This window comes from Pelobates fuscus, chromosome 5, assembly GCF_036172605.1.
Source record: "Pelobates fuscus isolate aPelFus1 chromosome 5, aPelFus1.pri, whole genome shotgun sequence".
Classification (NCBI taxonomy): domain Eukaryota; kingdom Metazoa; phylum Chordata; class Amphibia; order Anura; family Pelobatidae; genus Pelobates; species Pelobates fuscus.
The window spans coordinates 364,078,302-364,100,941 of NC_086321.1; the positions used below are offsets into that span (position 1 = coordinate 364,078,302).

Genomic DNA, 22,640 nt, shown 5'->3' on the forward strand with positions numbered 1-22,640 from the left:
AATACATACATTATCGTAGCTCGTAAAATTAATGGAACATTAACTAAAAACTGAGTAATTAAACCAGGATGGACCTCGGTTGGAACTGTATGTGAAAGGGATCTATTGGGAAGAGTTTATTTTTAGCTTTTTTTGAGTGTTTTGAGTTGGACATTTTTTTTCTCAACTACAATATTGTACCTTGTCACGTCTTCACAGTTTTAACCTGGGAATTAGCGCAGGGATAAGCCTATAATTATCTAACAAATACGGATAGAAGATAAAGATCCTCACCGCATGTTTGTAAAGAAGTGCGGAACATGTAAGTGCTGGTGGAGATCTTTGCTTGGTCTTATGTTAGGAAAAAATGTTGCATTACGGAATTAAAAGCATTTTTAGAGTGATAAGAGTGTCAAATCGTTTCTTCCACTAAGGCAGGGTTCTCCAAACTCTGGTTCTCCGAATGTCGCTGAACTACAACTCCCATTGATTCTTTGAATGAAATAGATAGCCAGAGAATCATGGGAGTTGTAGTTCAGCAACATCTGGAGGGCCAGAATTCGAAGAAGCCTGCAGTAAGGAATAAGCCTGTTGGGTTATGATGGAACAGGAGAGATATAGTGCATATCCCTTGGCCAGACCTTCATAGATGGTAGACTTGGAGGCTTGAAGGCATGGAAGTCACTAAGTTTTAGGTCGAAATAACCAGACCGGAAAATGTTCAAATATTGTTATATTGATCGAAACTTTCTGATTCCTATTTAAGGTCTTCATATTGCCTTATTTTGAACCCTTCAGTATTGCTTAAATGTGCGACCAATCAAAATTTTGTTAGGTAATTAATATTTTTCTTCCCAGCAGGAATTTACCAGAACAATTAAGGAAGGATTTCCAGTGAAAGTCTATTGTTTCTTAAATCCTGTGACAGTAAAAGTATGTCTCTGGCTTATATCTTAATGGGCATTATTCCTGGAAGCTCGAAGATGCAAGTTAACACTTCACGTGCCAGACTGGTGAATGCTTCAAAATCTAGCTTTAAATATGTGCCACTGTGATGGTTCAAGAATGCGTTCATCTACTAAACAATGCATTGTCGTAAATAAATAGCTAATATGGAAGATTTGATCTAAAACAGTTTAACTGGAAATAAAATTCCTGGAATTTCCACCTTTTGCAAGTCAGTTGTCACAAGTCACTGGAATTATTCCCAACCCGGGAACTGCGGGGTATTTACTTGGGAATCAAATATTTATTTTTTTATATCTTAGTAGCAAATTTAGAAAAATAGTTCAAAATATTTGGAGAATTGTTTCCATGTGAATTGCTTTTGAAACATCATGCTGGGTTTGACATCCTGTGCTTATTCTGAACCCCAATCAGTATTATGGCCCCGTATCACAGGGACAGTTTTTAAGCTGCAAACCCCCATGGCGTTTCCTTACCTAGCACAGTGCCAGAGACTGCTAATGGTATCACCAATCGGCTTTGGTGCATGTGTGCCAGGATATTTCATGTAACCTAATGTGTTTTGAATTCCTGCCAAATACTTTACCAGTTGAATTATTTAAAAAAAAAAAATCAAAATGAAGTTGTTATGGTGCCAAGAGGCTAAGATGTATTTTCCTTCTGTCTCTTTTTACTCTTTACCCCCATAAGGATAAGGATATTGTATATTAGCGTAAACCACGTGAATGATATGCAGATACCCTAACAATTTCAACAACATTTGTAGTGAACCCCTAAATTGGTTTAGGAGCTGCTGGTGAAACATCCAGTGCAACTACAAACGCGTTTCGCAAACTTATTTTGATACTTTATTTGATTAATTACCGGTACACACATTGCTACTTTGGGATTTTTTAGACAAGATAATGGTTCTATGTTACACTGTACTTAGTATCTATATAGTGATCTGGCTATTAAGAGGTCGGACTATTCATCTTGTTGGGAATCCCTTGGACAATCCTGGTCTGTCAACTGGGCAAGTTGGATCCTCAGTTTCTTTTAGATCCAACAGTTTATTGCTCAATCCTGTACTAACTGGTTTATTTCTGTGTGTTGCATCAGAGCAGGTTGAGACATTCTGGCAGACTGGAAGATGGAATTAAATATAATATATCATATTAAACTATCATTCAGAATGGCACTGCATTTCCAACATTAGATTCTGAAACAATGAAGATTGACACAATGGTTCGCTATTTTGTATATTAGCGTAAACCTTGTGAATGATATGCAGATACCCTAACAATTTCAACAACATTTGTAGTGAACCCCTAAATTGGTTTAGGAGCTGCTGGTGAAACACCCAGTGGAACTACAAACGCGTTTCGCAAACTTTTTTTTTTCTTTTTATCCACAACTGCCATGGGTGGGAATTATTGAGAAAACTACCCTTGTCATGTTTAAGATGGTTTTTGTTTTTTATTTATATGTTGTTTTTTCTACGCAAAGACTTGATGACATCAGCTTACAACAGAACAAATAATTTGATGTTATCTTATTAAACCTGTTTGGTGAGTTAGACAGCTTTGACTGAAGATTGACTATATTGGGAATTTCTGGATGCACACCGCAAAGGTGAGAACATTTTGTAACCCCTCTAGGCCATACGATCCTTTCTTCCTTATTATTGGCTAATTGCAGAATTTTTCCATTGTCTATACATCCACTTATACACCCTGTTCCAAATTATTATTCAAATTATATTTTTCTCATTTACCTAAATAATTGAGGTAAATAACAGTCAGCATAATTCTCATGTTATCAACTATTAAGAGTACAATTTAATATTTTTTTTTTTAATTCTTTATTTTATTTGTGCGTCAAGTTACAACAAGCGTGCAGAGCCACAACAGCAGCTGCAGGCATTTATATAGCATTGCAAAGTGTGGCAGTTTAAGCAGCACATTTTTGTATATATATATATATATATAAGATGAAAATCACAGGTTATGCAACATTGGTAGTTTGCAGTAAACATGCTAGGCTAAACATGCAAATGACACAGTTAGGTAATCTTATGCGGTATGAAACGTAGATTCCATGTTGAGAAACAATAAAGTGAACAAACTTTTAATGCATGGTAATCAGGCTTAAATTATATGGCTAGTATTTGCTAAGCAGGCAACAGAATCTTTAAGCGTGGGAATCTTCCAAGCGGGTCAGCCACTGAGCTGTGGTTGCGCACAACAATCAATAATCAAGCTAGGTACCTGGTGTGTCGGTATGTAATATATCATGCTGGGTGTACTCGGGTGTGTGATTAGGCTGGTACATGCTGTGCTCTATCTCAGGCTAGCTTCGTGTGTATGCGTATCAGGTGTGCACATAAATCGCACAGCAAAGCAGCAGGCCCTAGGAGCCACGGCCTCCGCCTCCCCTCCCTACGCTGGTGTGTGGCTTGGGTCTGGCCTGATGTCCCCTGTTCAGGCTTGGCAGTGAGTGCGGTGGGTGCGTGTGATCCGCTGGGCTGGTATGTATTTATGCTCGGTGTGTGTCTTATGTGTGCATCTGCATTGTGTCATGGGTACTCTGGCAACAGACAGGTTACTTGTTGGTAAGCCGCTAGTTCAATGCTCATCTTCGGCGAACATACGATACTGGTGTCAAAGTTCTCTTTGAGCATAGCCATGCTCAGGGTTGGAGCACAGGCAAGCCTGACACCTGTAGGTAGGTAGTCCAGTTTGCGGCCTGTTTCTTTGGCTGTCTGTGCTCGTGTGCCTTAAAGTCCTGGCTCAACCTATGCCCTGGCTCGGTATCAGGCTCAGGGGGTGGTGTGAGGACCGGAGGCAGTTTTCAGGCAGTTCCTCCCCATAGCCCCGGGCTTTCTTGAAGACCTGCACCTTTTGGCCTTGTACCCGGACACTCACGTGGGAGGCCGAGGTCTTCCCCCGCAGGGGCCGGCTGTGGATTCTGGTGTTCAATCGCCGCCTGTGGCGTCGGATCTTCAGCGGTGGTGGCCGGTGTTCTGGGAGTACATCCCCGGTGGTCTTCGGCTCAGATGGGCCCGTCGTGTGGGTTTGCAGAGTTCTAGTGGAAAGAACGCCCTGGGTGGTCCCTCTCATCTCCCGCCTTCTTTCCGACCACTTATTTTTGGTGGTTGATGCTTTAATTGCCGCCCGGTGTGCAGGGAGCTTGTTCCAGGAGCTGTTGTTTGCCTCAGCTCTGCAGTGTTGCCCAGCGTCCGCACCACTCTGTGCACGAGGCAGTCGGTAGGCAGCCATCTTGGGGTGCATCGTCCGGGCTGCGATTCTCCACAGGGTGGGGGTCAGAGCACAGTTGTGCATCTCAGCGGTCTACCATGAGGACCGGGATGACCCCCGCCGGTCATGGAGGGGGGGAGCGGAGCAGAGCGCCGTTCAGAGAACTGGGGGAGCGGCCGTCTCACCCCAGCTCAAGCCTTCCTAGGCCACAGACCTCAATCGGGTTACTTTGAAGCCGTATGGAAACTGGGGGGTACCCCCGTGTTCACCGTCAGCTGGTGAGTATTTGAAGATTAGGGCTGTAACTGTAGCTGCTACGGTTCGCTGTTAGCACCGATATTCTGGTTCTGGTGCAGGAGCTCAGACGAGACGCGTCTGATCCGATCTGCGGTCAGGCTCCGCCCCCCACAATTTAAAATTTTATTGAACATACCTCCTAATGATAACAGTATTTTTTTAAACATAAAAAACTTACAATGCACTGTTCCAAATTATTACGCACAGTAAGTTTCAAAACACTTTATAGGTTGTAAAGAACTGAAAATTTACATTTCTTGTGTTTGCAGCATATTTACTGAAATCAAAAGCTATTTCAATCAAACTTATAACAACATTTTAACTTTTTAAACATTTTAACAGGTCACGTTACATTTTAACATAGGACCCCTTATTTGATAGCAGCTTCACAAGTCTTGTATCCATTGAACTTGTGAGTTTTTGGACAGTTTCTGCTTGAATTTGTTTGCAAGATGTAGAATGACTTCACCACCGCCTTGCTGACGTCGCAGCCTTGTTGGAACAGTGTGGCCGTCCACCAACCATTCACTACTCCATCCACCTGGACCATCCAGGGTTGCACGGCACTCATCAGTGAACAGGACTGTTTGAAAATTAGTCTTCACATATTTTTCTGCCCAATGCAGCCGTTTTTGCTTGTGAGCATTGGTTAGTGGTGGCCGAATAGAAGGTTTATGCAGAGCAAGACTCTGGAGGACTCTACACCTTGATGTCCGTGGGACTGCAGAGGCACCAGCAGCTTCAAATATCTGTTTGCTGCTATGTAATGGTATTTTAGCAGCTGCTCTCTTGATCCGAAGCATGGATCTGGCAGAAATCTTCCTCAATGTGCCTTTATCTGCACGAACCCATCTGTGCTCTGAATCAGCCACAAATCTCTTAATAGTGCGATGATCACGCATAAGTTTTCGTGAAATATCTAATGTTTTCATACCTCGTCCAAGGCATTGAACTATTTCACTCTTATAGGCAGCAGAGAGATCCTTTTTCTTCCCCATATTGCATGAAACGGTGCTCTGCTTAGTAATTTAGAACACCCTCCTTTAGTAGTTTTTCCTTAAAGGAACACTATAGTCACCTAAATTACTTTAGCTAAATAAAGCAGTTTTAGTGTATAGATCATTCCCCTGCAATTTCACTGCTCAATTCACTGTCATTTAGGAGTTAAATCACTTTGTTTCTGTTTATGCAGCCCTAGCCACACCTCCCCTGGCTATGATTGACAGAGCTTGCATGAAAAAAAAAACTGGTTTCAAGTTCAAACAGATGTAAGTTACCTTAAACAATTGTATCTCTTTCTCTGTAAATTGAACTTTAATTACATATAGGAGGCTCTTGCAGGGTCTAGCAAACTATTAACATAGCAGGGGATAAGAAAATCTTAATTAAACAGAACTTGCAATAAAGAAAGCCTAAATAGGGCTCTCTTTACAGGAAGTGTTTATGGAAGGCTGTGCAAGTCACATGCAGGGAGGTGTGACTAGGGTTCATAAACAAAGGGATTTAACTCCTAAATGGCAGAGGATTGAGCAGTGAGGCTGCAGGGGCATGTTCTATACACCAAAACTGCTTCATTAAGCTAAAGTTGTTCAGGTGACTATAGTGTCCCTTTAACCCCTTAACCCCTTAAGGACCAAACTTCTGGAATAAAATGGAATCATGACGTGTCAGACATGTCATGTGTCCTTAAGGGGTTAAGGACCAAACTTCTGGAGTAAAAGGGAGTCATGACATGTCACACATGTCATGTGTCCTTAAGGGGTTAAATTGGGCTCACCTGGCAATCTAATTATCACAGGTGTCTGAGATTGTTTTCAGTGATCAAAAGAGCCCTGAGACACAATGCCCTCCATGAGTTAAACTAAAAAACAAAATATTTAATCTTTGTGACACAAATAGAATTTGCATAGTAATTTGGAACAGGGTGTACATATAGTAAACAAGATCCACATTTTATACCTATACTGAAATAGCAAAATCACAAGCAAATGTAAAGCTTCAATGTTATAACTGGCTAAAATTTGAATCGGTAATATTGCCAAGAGCAGCTGCATGCAAAACATTGAGGGATTCCACCCTCCGAATTATATAAAGGGATCCTTGTGGCTGCCCAGTCTATGCCAGCAGTGGGAAACCACAACTATTGTACACATGTCACATGACATCATGTAGCTACCACGTTCGTCTCAGCATGCACTGAGTATGGAATATATATCCACTATATAAATGAAATCGAAGCTGTAAATAGGTGAACTCTTAAGGTGTATGGGCACATTCTTCAAGAGTTATTTACGAACGTGAGAAAAGTGAAGAATTCAAAGTGAAATTAAAATTGAAATCCAAAAGCAGCCAAACTGGAAGTATTTACGTTAGAAATTCACTTTGAATCCCCGATAGCGCTCACTTTTAGTGAATAGAGTTTTGTATAGAATGGGAAGATTCTCAGCGTGAATGGACAGAGCATCATAGTAACAGAATGAATGGGCAGATCCACAAGGTCTCCGTGTTAATGAGCAGATTCTCACTGTCACAATTGTGACCGTTATGGCAGTTAGTGTTCTAGGTTTGGTGTTTAGGGTTTTGGGAGTTAGAATCTTGGGAGTCATGGCAAGGGTTCTGGGAGACGGGCTAATAATACGGGAATTATCATTAGGAGTTTGGAAAACGTGATATTGTTATAAAGCTATTGTGACGAGTTCTGAAAGATGTACACAATACTATAATAGAATGTTCCACGACAGCTGCAAAGCTATAGTTTACCTACTCCTGCAAGGATGGATGTATCATGATGGAAAAATAAACAAGGAGAATGGAAAATTCACACAAAGGTCAGATGAGAAATGTAAATATATTAGTCAGTGACAATCAGTCTATTTATAGATTTTGTTTGGATCCCAGTCAGTGCCGTGAGGAGGTACTCATTTGTTTGTAGTGTCGCACTGCGCTATTGAATAATTCCATTCTGCCACTTGTAACTTAACGAATATCACTTTTTTTCCATGCAGTTAGAAGGTACATGAAAAGTGCTGCCTTGTTGTATGTATCATTCATTCATGCTGAAGAGTTTTAATTAAACACAGCATATTATTTTACATACTGAAAATCAGCTTATGCAGTTTCCATCAGGAAAATGGTGGCAGGTCTGGAAACTCTACATTGGAGCCTTTTTTGAAGGAAAAAAAAAAGTGGTTTTATCTAAAAACAATTACCCTATTCTGCAAACCCCTGAAAACAAGTTCAGCCTCATTATCCGTGTTTTCACATTATTTTCCTTTGGAAACTCAGTTGGAGATCCGAAGAGAATACCTGCAAATTCACTAGTTACGGTTTCACAATACACTTCCCGTATGCTACCACTAACAGGGTTATTCACTAGAGTAAGACTTCAAAGTGATTTTCAAAGGTAAGGTTAAAATAGTCACTCTGGAAAGAGTCTCTTACTTAGCTATGCTTTCATATCAGCTACTCTGACCTTAAATTTGAAATTTACTTTGAATTCTCACTATCGTAAATAACCTTGTAATGCATTTTACCACGGTTTAGATTTGTTCATTTTCTTCAAATTTTGCTTTGGCAACCAATCTACTGAAACTCGATCAGCTATCAATTCATGCACCATGTGACACAGCAATAAGGAAAATGAGGATAGACTTTTTATTTAACAGTTCTTTAACATTGTGCTCATATCCAGAACACTTTGCAATTTATGCAAAAATAACATTGGTAATTATACAAACAAGGGATAAATATTTAGAGACATTGAAACAATAGGAGATGAGATCCCTTCCCGTGAGCTATCTGGTTTAACGTGAAATGTACCCTTAAATATAATAACATGATCCGTCTTCACATTCAATAAAATTCCATCCATACATTGTGCTACACAAATTGGTAGTTTAAACCTAATTCCTACTTTTATTTTTATTTTTACCCTCTTAACCTGTACGGCACAACAGTAAAGGTAAAATATACGACATCTAGTAATTTTTTTAATAAAAAATGTGCAACAATTTGTGTTTCTCGAATAGACTTCATTGATGGATCCATGGTAATTATCATATCTGTGTCTATAGTGGGGATTCACTATAGAATGATTTAAAGGAGCAGTCTAAGCAACATTGAGAGAGTGTTAGCCCAGAATTCTCTGACAATCAAAGCAGTCTAGTTTGCATACTAAATTGCAGGAAGTGTGAATATTGCATACTAAATTGCAGGAAGTGCGAATATTGCATACTAAATTGCAGGAAGTGCGAATATTGCATACGACATTGCAGGAAGTGCGAGTACCGCTTTATAAGTGCAGCCAATATGGGGCCGGTACGTAGGTGTCAGGAAGAACTTTGGTTTACATCAAACTTTCCTTCATTGGTTTGATATTAGACTGGGCACGGTATCGTAGCTATGTTGCTTTGAGAGCCCCTTTAATGTTTGGACGAGGAGTGATCAATATCCCTTTCCAATAAATCTTTCCAGGGACTCTGATTATTACACGGGCTTAGTTATGGACATCTGAAATGCAGTTTTAAAAACAAACATGATAAAAAAAAAAGTTTAATAAGGTTCTACCTTCACACAACACACAGTGGATGAATACACTGTTATTTGTGCAAAATAGAATCTGTTGGGATCATCGTCATTTTATGAAAATTGTTAGAGTAAAAAAAATCTCAGTGGCATCAGCTAATATATGTAAGGAGAAGTAAAGTAACTATGGATGTACTGAGGCAGGCTGGAGTCCAGAATACAAGATCAGCCTTGCTGAGAATCCTTCCAACTTCATGGGGAACATCATGGAATCCTGTCATTTATATGAGATGGCACCTTAGTGAAACTGAAATTAAACTACACTAGTCAAAGTGTGTTTTTGAATCTGGATGTTTTCACGCAGTAGAACTGATGATAAAGTTGGTTCCATGTGTGCTTTGGTCATAGGTCACAGTTTTTGTTCCGGGTTCTGGAATTTTGTAGACTTTGATGGACTTCGAGTGCACCTGCATGACCGTAGGACTAAGGACACCATATACAAGGGCACAAGCGTCCAGCCAATGATTTAGACTAGTATCCTTCTTCTGAAATAGGACCAAACTGAAATCCCTGAGGTGCAGACTTGGTAACCACTTCCATAAGGTAGGAAGAGCTAGAAATCTTGTCTGAAAATAATAAAATCAAGTACATATAGTTTTGTGTAAAGTCATTTACATATTGAGGTAAACAAAGAAAAAAAATCCTTCATATGAAAAAAGATTGTCTGTGCTCCGGATCCAGAATGCCTTAAATCCTACACGAACAGTTATCTCGTTGTCCAAAATAATGTGCAATTTTGTGAATCCACCACATACCCATAATTTTTTTTAACTAAATTACACTTTTTATACCAAAAGCATTTTTACGAATTTGGGATAAGAGAGGACCAAATTTAGTGCAAACTACAGCCATTGTAAAATGAAAAGTCCATGGCTGGGCTGATTTTTATGAATCCGTGATGACTACCTTCTTGCATGTAAAAACGTATGTTGTTCAGCTATCCTGTTCCATTTTAATGGGGTGGTGGCTTCCATCTTATTAAGTAATGGGATGGTCTGGCGGACCTCTTCTTGTGCGGGCATAAAGTGCTTTCCATTGTAGAATATCCTTCATTGACTCCTGCAGAAAAAAACGATTAACAAAAATAGTTAGTTCCTAAGCCGAATAGGAATTCTAATTCACAGCAATTACATGGTATGGGAGTAACATGTATTTATACACCTTGAAGTGATAATCAAGTCAAATGAGAATTTATAGAATTAAATCATCACATTTTGGTTTGTTTTCTTGTCTATTTCTTCTAAGTTCTATAAGGTGTCTAGAAAAAGTATTTATATAGTAACTAGCTCTGCCCCTTTAAGTACCATCTGTATCCTCCGGGTGGCTCAAGATGGTCGCTCAGATGTTGCTGAATTACAAATCCCAGGACACTCAGCCTAAATTCAGAATATAACTAAAATGTATGATCCATATTGTATGAAAAACATTGGTGATTAAATTTAAAATTCATACAAAAAGACACGTTAGAATTGTATTCTCTAAACCGTGAATAGTAATTATTTTAAATCTGTGAGTAATCACTACATATTAGTTTTTTTTTTTTTGTAATGATTTTTAGTTTAACTGAAAACCAAATTGCACAAAGGCTAAAATACACAGAAAAAGGAGACCCTTGAAACAAGGGGATCCTGAGAAGCAGCTTTGGACACGGAAAGGGCACTTGAATGCCTGGTAACAGGAAAGAGAGAGAGAGTAGTAGGAGAGAAAGCAGGTAAAAAAATAATAATAACCTATGCGATACCCCCACCTGATACCACTAGCAAACTAAAGGGTCACCTAATGAAAAACTACTAAAGTGCTACCTAAATAAAGTGTAAAGCAAACATAAGAAAAAAATAAAGTGTTTGCTTTACACTTTATTTAGGTAGCACTTTAGTAGTTTTTCATTAGGTGACCCTTTAGTTTGCTAGTGGTATCAGGTATTTAGCTAGCTTGCCTTAGTCCAGGTGGATGTTTCCACAGGCTATACTATATTAGGCAGCTATTGGAGAGGTTTTTGGGGGTTTTTTCGTCTGTTACCTCCTTATAGTCCCTGTGTTGGGCTACTTATTACTACTCTGTATAAGTATGGTATATTAAGGAAGTTGGGGGTATCGCATAGGTTATTATTATTTTTTTACCTGCTTTCTCTCCTACTACTCTCTCTCTCTTTCCTGTTACCAGGCATTCAAGTGCCCTTTCTGTGTCCAAAGCTGCTTCTCAGGATCCCCTTGTTTCAAGGGTCTCCTTTTTCTGTGTATTTTTTCTGGGTTACCCCCTATCTCGCAGCTTTGAGGTAGGCTATGCATAGGGTTTTTTTCAATATTTTACATATGTTTATGTGAATTATTGCATCTACCCTATTCATCATTCGTTCTCTTGTACAAAGGCTAAAATAGTCGATCTGTGCCCATAGCGGAGTTAGATAATTGCTTTCTACTGAAATATATTTCCCTCCATTTTGAATTTTGTTTTTCAGTTCAATTGAACACAATGTTTAGTGAATAATATCTATTCTTTGCATCTGTACCAGCATTGTTTGTCGCTGTGGACTGAACGCACATAAAAAATCATTAAAAATATTGACATACTTGTTAAAGCTAACCACGTAATTTACCCTCAAAGGAACGATTGATAAAAATAGATACAAAGCATATTTATTTTCCAACACACCCTTTTGTGGTGAATTCACTTTGGGTTAAGTGTCACTTTACATAGAAGTTTATGACGGCAGACAGATATGTAGCTTTCTGCGTTGGTGAAATTATACGTCTAATCTATCGATTCTTCAAAATACTGTGATCTACTGCGTTGATAACTGAAGGAATCACGTAGGAGTGCTATAAGCCGCCACAACCACTACAACCCATGATGATTTTCATCTTGGCTGATGTTTTGGTTTTGTGACACACAATTTCTGGGCAGTTTGATGCAAAATGATGTTCCCAAACCCCAGGGGTCAATAGACCAGCTCCTTTCTCCTATACGGCTGATGCAGACATGATACCTTTTTATATTTGGACAGAATTCATTTTGCCAGTCAACGAGCTCAACCAATAAATGCAAAACTGGACAAAATTGATATTAATAATCTGTGAGTGTAAAGTAGGCATGATTGGAAAAAATAAAATGTTTAATAGTTTGACTTTTTTTGTTTTTTGGGATTCTTGTAATGCTGCAGAATAAATTTGGAGCCAGTCAAATGCTTCCCTGATGCTATTACGTGAAGAATAATCATTTGCCTGTACTTCTCAGTATTGAAGAGACCATTCATTCTGAACACATTCACAACCCCACAAGCAGAAATGCAGTCCCAAACGTGCAAGGAACCTCCACCATGGTTCAATGTGGCCTGCAGATATTTGTTGTTGTTGTCCTCCAGCCCTTTGGTGAATAACTTCCTTTTGCTACAGCCGAATAGTTTAAAATGGACTCACCAGTCCAGAGCACCTGTTGCCATTTATCTGCACCCTAGCTCCTGTGTTTAAGTGCATAGTTGAGCAATGCCAGAACTAATGTACAGAGGGGCCCTAGTACAATAGATGTTTTGGGGCCCCGCTCTAGCGCCAGAGTGGCCAAAAGGTAGAGCCTCATCTGTCGTACAACACCCTCAATGCTATACCCGCTGGGGATCTACCATTTGCGCATCCTTGCAGGGTTGTATTTGTGAGCAATGTTTGTACATGTGAACGAAGGCCTGTTTTTTTTTTTTTTTATATATTCTTTATTTTTTCGTGCAGCATATAACAAGATGGCCTGTACCGCCACAACAACAGAAAACAGGCGCAATTTGTGCATAATAAACATTTACATGGCAGATAGAGTCCAGCACTTTTATAAATTAAGTGGAGTATAGCTATTGTGTCCTTGGTAGTAGGCTACGGTGGTTCTGGTAGTGAGGTCTCCAGGGGCACAGGGTTGTACTGGTGAGTTGGGGATAACGTGAGCTTATCGTGTGAGAGACTCGTTTGGGGGGGGGCACAGTGAGATTTCTTATGTGGGTAGGCTGGTCTGCGTGTCAGAGCCCCTACGCGTATGAGTAGGTAAGTCCTCGTTCTAGGCAGAGGTAAAAGTGTGGTCTACTTTCTTTTAGACTAGGGAGGAGGGGGTGTCTCTATTGCGGCCCTCGGTCTGGTCCCCTGTTAGTATGGGTTCATCTGGGGTCTCAATGGTGGGCCTTAAAGAACCATGACTGTAGGTAGTCGTTTATATGTGGAGGGGGAGTGTTGTCATAATGTAAAGGGTCATGTTGTAAAGGGTAGCGGCAATAATGAAAACAAAATTAAAAGCAATAACGACAAGAACAATGACAGGTTGCAGTACTGTAGATCAAAGTTCAGCACTTAGTGTATACAATCTGTGGACCCGTTGGGAAATGGCAAGTCCGGTCACTTGGGCGCTGTTTCCAGGCTTCCCCTGAGGAGCGTATTCTTATTTTAAAGGATAGCGGCAATGATAGCGGCAATAATAAAAACCAAAATAAAAGCAATGTTAACAATAACAATGACAGTTTGCGGTAAGGTAAATCAAAGTTCAGAGCTGAGCGTAGTCAGTCTGTGGACCCGTTACGGAATGGCACGTCCAGCCACGTGGTTGTTGTGCTCAGGTATCCCCTCTGGCATGCGGTTTGCGTTGTGCTGAGCGAGGAGTGAACTCCGGTACGGTGGAGGGGTTTATACCTGCCAGGCTCGTCATGTTTGGCCTTACTGCTCCATGCAGGCTCAGGTGTTGCATATGTTGTTCCAGTTCCTGGTAATTCGTTGCTCTGTATGTCGCACCTTGATGGTTGAAGGATAGGGCTCTCGGGAACCCCCATCGGTAGGGGATGTCCCTAGCCCGCAGTGTCTGCAGCAGTGGCTGTAGGGTCTTGCGCCATGCGATGGTGCCTCTGGTGAGGTCCGGGTACAACGATAAGGTAGACCCCTCAAACACTAGAGGAGAGTGTCCACGAGCTGCTGTACGGATCGAGATCTTGTCTTGCAGTGTTGGGAACCGGATGATCAGGTCCGCCGTCGCCTCTGCTGGTGCAGATGTTGGTTTCGGCAATCGGAACATGCTCTCTGGCTTGATCGCCTTCGCTTGTTTCGGCGGCAGCAGGGTATTGAGCAGACGTCTGATATAGTGCGGTAAGTCTGTTGGGTTCACTGAGTCTGGAATACCCCTTATTTTCAAGTTGGTGCTTCGCCTGCGTTCCTCCAGGGCTTCTGTTCTGTCTGCCGTAGCTTTTTGTCTCTGTTGAAGCTCAGCCAGTGCTTGTTCCACAGCTGTGAGTCTGGAGTCTTGTGTGTCCGTCTTTACCTCTAGGAGGGTTATTTTTTGCACGGCTCCGTCTATGGCGTCCTTGTAGTGGGCCATGTCCGCCGCTATATTTGCTCGTAATTCCGCGAGCATGTCTTTAAGTTGGGCGGCTGTGACAGGGTCTCCTGTAGCCGGTGGCGTGGCTTTAGGCACTGCTGGCTGATTATTCGAGGCCTTTACCCCGGGGTTGTAGGAGAGATCTTCCGAGGAGTACGAGGATCCCTCGTCTCCCGACGCCATTTTGTCCCATGCTGGTCTTTGAGAGCCCCGCAGCATCTCGCCAATATCGTGGCAGAAGGGGCCTCTATCCGCCCTTTGTTTTTTATTTTTCCGACCCATTACACTCTCATGTAGTGGTGTGACAGTTTGGTGTCGGGTCCTGGCACTTTTTCCGTCTTTTTACCGCAGTTTTTAGCTCGGTAGCTCGGAGCTCAGGGAAAGTGTGGCCGCTCCGTTCGGCTGCTAGCTCCGCCGAAGGCCTGTTTTTGTATAGAGTGTATGTGTGTGCAGGTAGGGTGTATTTGTGTGTACTGTTTGCATTTGAATGCAGGGGTGTGTTTGTTTGTAATGTTGGCTTTTAAGTTCAGGTATGTCTGTGTGTAGTGTTGGTGTTTGAATGAAGGGGTGTTTGTATATAATTTTACCGTTTTAATACAGGAGAGTGTTTGTATATCCTTTTACTGTTTTAATATGTTTGTATTTGTTTATAATTTAACTTTTTTAATACAGGGGTGTGTTTGTATGTAGTGTTGTCTTTGAAATGTGGGTGTACATTTTGTGTAGTTTTTGCCAATTCTAAGATGGTGGCCCTACGGGACATATTCCTATTGTGAAGGGTAGTTAGCGTTTGTTATCTTCTGCACGAAGTTCCCTTGGCCGACCACTTTGTCTACGCTCAACGTTGTAGTTTTCTTCAGAAGAGCTTGGACAGCACATCCGGTATCTCTGTCTGCGTTGAAACGTCTGCCTGGGAGAGACCTTGTGGATGTGCTCAGTCTTGCCACGGTGTATGAGACAGTTTTCACTTAATAATTGTGTTTAACCCCTCAAGGACGGTGGGCGTGCTATGCCGTCCTTAGGGACCTGGCTCTAAACGCCAGGGGGCGGTATAGCACGTCCCCGCCGTCCTTTGTACTTACGGGTCGCCGGCAATCTCACACCGGCGATTGCGGTATGGGGACTCATCTGGGAGGCAAGGGAGTCCCCCTCCTTCCTCTCCAGCCCTCCTGGGCCAAGTGATCACGAGGCCCTTGCGAGGACCTCACGATCACATGGACGGCATAGCTGTCCAAGGCAGTGCCAACAAGGGGAGTGCATGTAATGGCAGGTACTCCCCCTGCTGCCTGAAAAAAATAATAATAAAAGTTTAATACAGTTTAAAATTACTTATCTATTATATATATGATCTAAGTATATATATATGCACATATATATACATACACATAAATACACACACTGTCTAAGTGTATTTTAATATTAATATATATATATTAATTTCAAAGTACACGTACAATGATATTGATTAAATATATATAATTATCAATAAATATATATTTAATATATATATATGTGTAATTTTGTTCTAGCTGTATTTTAAAATAAATATATATAGATATTAAAATACACGTAGAACGAAAGAATATATATCTCTATATACATAAGTATATACCACTATATATATATCTATACCTATATATAAATAAAAATAATTGTAAAAAATTATATACATATATATATATATATATATATATATACACACACACACACACACACACATATATATATATATCATGATCCTGATGAAAGTCCACATGTTGGACTGAAACGTTGATCTGTTTTATGGAACCGAATAAAAGCTAAGTTTTAAGGAATATCCGTGAGTGCAGCCATCTCTTTTTGTATGTATGGACTACAGCCCAGGTATTGCACCCGGTTTTTGGACATTACAGCAGCCTGAGTGCAAGGTATTGTACATTTTTATATATATATATATATATATATATATATATATATATATATATATACACACATACACACATATATAATAATTCTACGTATATATTTATGTAATAATGTTACATAATTAGGTAATTTTATTAATTACAATTTGCGGGACCTGCCTGACAACCCAGGCCGAAAGTCCAGGGAATTTAATTTGCTAGCACTATATTTAACCCTGTAACTTTCCAAGACACCATAAAACCTGTACATGGGGGGTACTGATTTACTCGGAAGACTTTGCTGAACACAAATATTAATGTTTCAAAACAGTAAAATGTATTACAACGATGATATCATCAATGAAAGTGAATTTTTTTGCAATTTTCACACACAATGGCACTTACACAGACACTATAAATGTTGTGATACATTTTACTGTTTTGAAACACTAATATTTGTGTTCAGCGAAGTCTCCTGAGTAAAACAGTACCCCTCATGTACAGGTTTTATGGTGTTTTCAAAAGTTACAAAGTCACTTTTAGTAGCCACTTAGTCACAAACACTGGCCAAAATTGGCGTTCAAATTAGTTTTTTGCATTTTTCACACACAAACAAATATTAACTTAGGCCAGTGTTTGTGACTAAGTGGCTACTAAAAAAGACTGGCCATACCCCATTTCCAATACCTTGGGTTGTCTACTATTGCAAATGGTATGCCATGATGGGGGATTTTCATTCCTGGGCTACCATACGGACTCAAAGGCAACGTAACCAATCTGACGAATTTCAATGTGAAAAAACTGAAATGGAAGCCTTATATTTGACTTATATCTGAAAATGTAACATGATAGATTTTACCATGTAACGTCCCAAAACACCATAAAACCGGCTTTACATGTGAGACATCGCTGAATACAAATATGTGTATTTTATTGCAGTAAAAGCAAACAGTATTATGACATTCAGGGGGGCGGAGCCTGACGTGTTCAGTCTGAGCTCCTGCTCCAGGGCCCGAAATTCAGAGCTAACTGGAGGTCAACCGCGAGCATCTACCCATGACGGTGACCACACTGACCCCCAAGACCCTGCCCGGCACCGACAGGGGCCCGGAGCTCGCAGGAGCTTGAGTCGGGACGAGAGGGCCTCTCTCCTGGGTCTCCGGCCGGCATCTCACCCCCCCTCTGGACCGGGGGGCCATCCCGGTCTGCAAGGGTGCTAAACATCTTACCAAGCCAGGCCTAAACAACCGCCCAGACGCAAAATACCCACCGGGCAACGCTTCACAAGATGGCCGCAGCACGCCAGCCATGTGCGCGAAAAGACAATTTGCCCGAGCGGTTAGAGGAGGAGCTCACCCAGCACAATCAGATCATCATGACGGCCTGCCCCAGGGCTATGCCGGCAGACTACACTGAACAAATAAAGGTACAGGCCAGGGGCATCAATCAGGGGGAAAATAAGATGCACTCAGAGCGGGACCCCATGGAACAAAACCTATAAAGCAACCCCACAGGGGCCAACAGCCCTAGAGCAGCCTTCCCCGCAGGGACCGGAACACCAAGCCACCCACCCTGCACCCAGCCAGCAATAACCTACCCCACCAGCCCGGACCTAAGCCACCGCACCTATCACCACAGGCCAACGAAACGCAGGAGGGCACCACCGCGCCACTGGGGCACATGAGGCGCCTACCAAGCACCGGAGTGGGATGACACTCCTGACGGGGAACCCAGAGACTGCACCACATAATATCCACGGCTCCAGCTACACCCCATGACAACCCTGAATCACACGCTTGCCAAACACACATAATGAACAGCTCCAATGAACTCAGTCGTTTATGATAAGCTTGCTCCTGGACCCCACGATAAGCGTTCAACCTGCTTACCCAGCGGACTATGTCCGAGAGGAGACATGGTTTGTTAAGCATACCCTGTTCACTGATGTTCAATCCATGCTCGCAACTCACCCTCAGTTAAAGCATAAACTATGCACTGTCTAGCGTATACCTTCAGAGGGAGTGTGAGGGGACTATGTACCAGCTCTATAGCTACCTGGAACAGGTCTTGCGGTAGTTATGTTGCAGCCATCTCGTGACAAAGCCTTACTTAATGTTTATAATGCGATCACATTCTTTGGTGGTTTCACCCCATATGTATGAGCGCCCTAGGTAAACAACTAATGCCATAAAAGCGACTGTACCCAATCTTTAGTATTACACAGCGACGTCTCAATGAAGCAGAAATGTCTAGATAATAAAGCGATGACAATCGACATAAAAAAATTAATATTAAACTTAAGCTACTGTTCTCACTCACTTAAGCAGTCCACTATGATAGATGTAGTTATAGCATGTACCTAGCCTGTAATGTTAACCTAAAAATGGTGCGTTTACTCTGCATGCTGTACAGCAGTGACCAAAAATGTATTTTCAACTTTTTTTGCGAATGCTGTTGTGGCATTGCTGACATGCGAATGTTATTTCATGCACAGCAAAAATAAAGAATTTCAAAGAAAAAAGTATTATGACATTCACAGTTAAAATGTCACGTAGAACTAAAATTGTAAAAAAAAATTCTTATTTTCTCCCATTTTTAAAATATTTTATTCATATTAAATTATGTTTAAAATGATGTTAAATGAAAGCCCTGTTTCCCCTGAATAAAATGATATATAATAAGTGTAGGGGCACATAATATGAAAGAGGTGAATTACGCCTGAACAGACATGTAGCGCAAATTCAAGTTTTTGTTTACGTTTTGTTTTGATCACAACGTGTACATTTGGCTCAGGCCTTAAGTTGTTAAACCTTCACTTGATGATAATTAGCGCTTGTTTTGTATAATTGTGCACCTAATTATATGTCTACAAATGATCTTTGCAAGTGTACATAGAAGAATCGATGCTGTTTTAAGGACATTAACATATTAATGAGGGCCTTATAATTTTATTCTGTTTACTCACTTTGAGATTCGTTAATTGATACAAATTAAACTAAACAATTAAAATGTTTACTTTCTTAAAACATTCTTACTTTAGAGCATGTTTTACTAGTTTATAAACTGTTTGCACATTAAAGGGACACTCCAGGCACCCAGACCCCTTCTGCCCGTTGGAGTAGTCTGGGTGCCAACTCCCACTACCCTTAACCCTGCAAGTGTAATTATTGCAGTTTTTTTTATAAACTGCAATAATTACCTTGCAGGGTTAACTCCTCCTCTAGTGGTTGTCTACTTTTGTGAACATTTAAGACCCTGAGTGCTAGCATCTATTTGAACTGTATAATTTGTGCTGCTGAGCACCGGGCAATATCCACAGGAGAGCTGGAGTGCAACTCCCATCAACTTTTTTGTATATATATATATATATATATATTATCAAAGTACACGTACAATGATATTGATTTAAATATTTGTTTATTGCATAGCAAATTTAATTCGTTTCAACTGTTCTGTATATATTTGTTTATTGCATGTGAATTTTGCAGTTGTTTGTGTAAACTGGCACTTTACAATAAATGTTGCACTGAATTTTCTGTGAAATATATATTTATTTTTTTGAGGGGGGGGGGGGGGGGTGTCAGTGGATCTTGGGTGAGTTCACACACTTTTTTTCCCAGGACTTGACCGCTGAGCGGCGGCGAGAAGAAACCACCGCCGAGGGACATCGGCGGGGTCTCAGGTAAGTGACCTGAAGGGGTTTTCACCCGTTCGTCTACCTGGGATGGGAGCTGGGAGGGAGAGGGGACCTGCAGTGCCAGGAAAACAGATTGTTTTCCTGGCACTGGAGTTTCCCTTTAATGTGCGTATATTTATTGTTATTTTTTTTTTTTATTTCCTACATTAATTCTTCCTTGCTTGGTGTGCTCTGTATAAACTCTGTAATTATTTCAATATTGAAAGAAAAAAAAATCCTCATAAATTGTTTGGAACAAACCAGTACCCATGTACTCCTTGCACCATAACCACTACAAGGGGCTGTAATATCTATGGTCCTTCAAGATGGTCGTTTTTTTTTTTCTTCTGAACCCGAAGAGCAAGCTTTCAAACTGTTCAAAAGACGCCGACTATTATAGTTAACAAAAACTCTTTTCCAGGATGTCATGACTAAAGAAAAACACCTGAGCCATGTGAAGATTTTTCACATTGTTCAAAAAAAAATCTTGTTAAACCGGGATAATGTGTTATCTTAGCGACACAAATGTCAAAGGCTGATCTTTCATGCGGGTTAACACTGTGTGTGCCAGCGTGATGTGAAATGGAACTCGTGTGGTTTTACACAGTTGTACAGCACACACAAACGGTTAACTTGTTGCCTTTCCATAATATACTGATTTTAGCTCATCAAAAAAGTATTCTACAGCGGCAGAAATATTTAACGATGGCTGGGTGGCTATGAATACAGAATCCAGCAACAGAAATTATGGAAGGCAAAAATATACCCTTTTACGCCTATTTTTAACAAACACAGCTTTCCATATATTTTTTTTGTATGTTTTATAAATACACATATAATTACACAAATTGGTTTATTCAATAAGCAGCAAATTGTAGTGATTTGAAAACGGAATTAAAGCAACATTTAGGCAGCCAATAGCTGAAGTGGACTAATTTTCAAACTCGGCTATAGTCCGAACTTGTCTATTTTAGCTTAAACTTCCAAATCCCTTTTCATGTCATTAGAATTCGAGGTTTAGTGAATAAACACCTTTTAATGTTTTCCGACATTCCCTATAAATCAGAGCTTTCTTTACCAGAATCCTGTTTTACAGTCAGATTCAGCTGGTCCCTTCAAATTGTTCTGCAGTTGCAAATGTCATGTTTTAATGCATAACTTTAAAACAAACGTTTACAGCAGGTTGACGTGGTTTTCACCTGAGTAATGAGGTTTTAAGCTGTGATGCAGCCATCGTGAAATTAAATCACAATTGTTAAAGTCATAAAATGGTATAAATAGATATAATATAAAAGACAAAAGCTAAACAAAGCATGTGATGCACAGAGCCACTCAGAACTTGAGATTCCCACAGTCAGCCTGTTTCCAAGTTTAACAGCACGGTAAACTCTACTTGGTGGTATTATTGAGAAGACCAACACAAAACACTCCTTTATAATACTGTACAGGTTATTATTTGAGAGGACTTCAATAATAAACAAACAGTTTTAGTACCATAGAGTAGTGCACAAGAGGCATTGCGTAAGAACTGTCAATACTACCATAGAGTTTTGTCTGAGAGGGATAGTCTAAGAAACACAGTTGATAGTACCATAATGTGTTGTCTGGGGGCACTAATATAAGAAACACACTCTATTGATATATAGAATATTGCCCCACAGGACAATTATATTGTACCCCAAATTGTTGTCCAAAATGATGTAATAAACAAATACGTACAAAAACAGCAACAATGGACACTGTACATAGCTATAGTACATCCTCCACTGCTGACAGGAAATCCCACCACTTTTCCTCTGTAGCTGTTAAAAGAGACAGGAGAAGTGTGTCCAATCAGGTAATTTCTCATCTCTATACACGTTTTCAACTATTTTACCGCATCTTTACTATTTTGGCTTAAAGGAATTCTACACAAATCCCAGTTTAGGTAAAAACAAACGAATTTGGACCTGAATGGAGTCCGTCATTAAAAAAAAAAAGAATCCGCTCTTCCAATGATGGGCTCAGCGTGTGAAAAGCCATAACGTCATATCTGAAAACTTGGAATGATAGGATTATTTTTTACCGTGAAATGTGGATGTCGAACGTAGAAGTTACACCTTCAGTCCGAACTCTTTGTAGGGTACCTCCACATTGCCCGTGTACCATAGCATCCAAAACACCAGACTTAAAGCGATAATCATGGATCCCGTTATAAGAAAGAAATCGAAAGATTGAAGACCGGCAAATATTCCAACGAGAAGCATGATGATTCCAACTATGTCAAATATGATGGCCGCTATGAAGCAAAAAGCACAGCGGCCGGTGACTTTCGACATCTTTACCATGTTGACAACATTGGAGCCAACAAGGATTAGCGATCACAGCCTACAATGTCCCTGGCTGTGAAATGCAGATGATTGCAAGCAAAGTTGTTTAAGTAAGCACGCACACACCTTTCATTACAATAGCATTTTAAAATGGGTGGAGGTTAACTGTATGGTTACTGAAGCAACGTGTGTGCCTGGACATAGGAAGAGGCAGCACTGTAAAACATGACCTACTCAACTTGTTTTTGCAAACAGCCTGAATTCTTTAAATGCCTAGAGTTGCTCTAAGTCATAGATTGTCGGTGATCAATATTTTAGGCATGTGTAAATGCAGAATCATTGTCGTGTCTAAAAAAAGAACGTGTGCACTAAA

At 40.5% G+C, this 22,640-nt stretch overlaps 1 long non-coding RNA gene across 1 annotated transcript; it reads right to left on the reverse strand.

Moving 5' to 3' along the window:
• Nucleotides 1-8,112: 8,112 nt before the first annotated feature.
• Nucleotides 8,113-22,439, reverse strand: LOC134610416 (uncharacterized). The gene is made up of 2 exons (XR_010090855.1): nucleotides 22,024-22,439; nucleotides 8,113-10,124 (listed from the first exon to the last, which is right to left on the reverse strand). It is a non-coding gene; the product is annotated as an uncharacterized LOC134610416 (long non-coding RNA).
• Nucleotides 22,440-22,640: the final 201 nt, after the last annotated feature.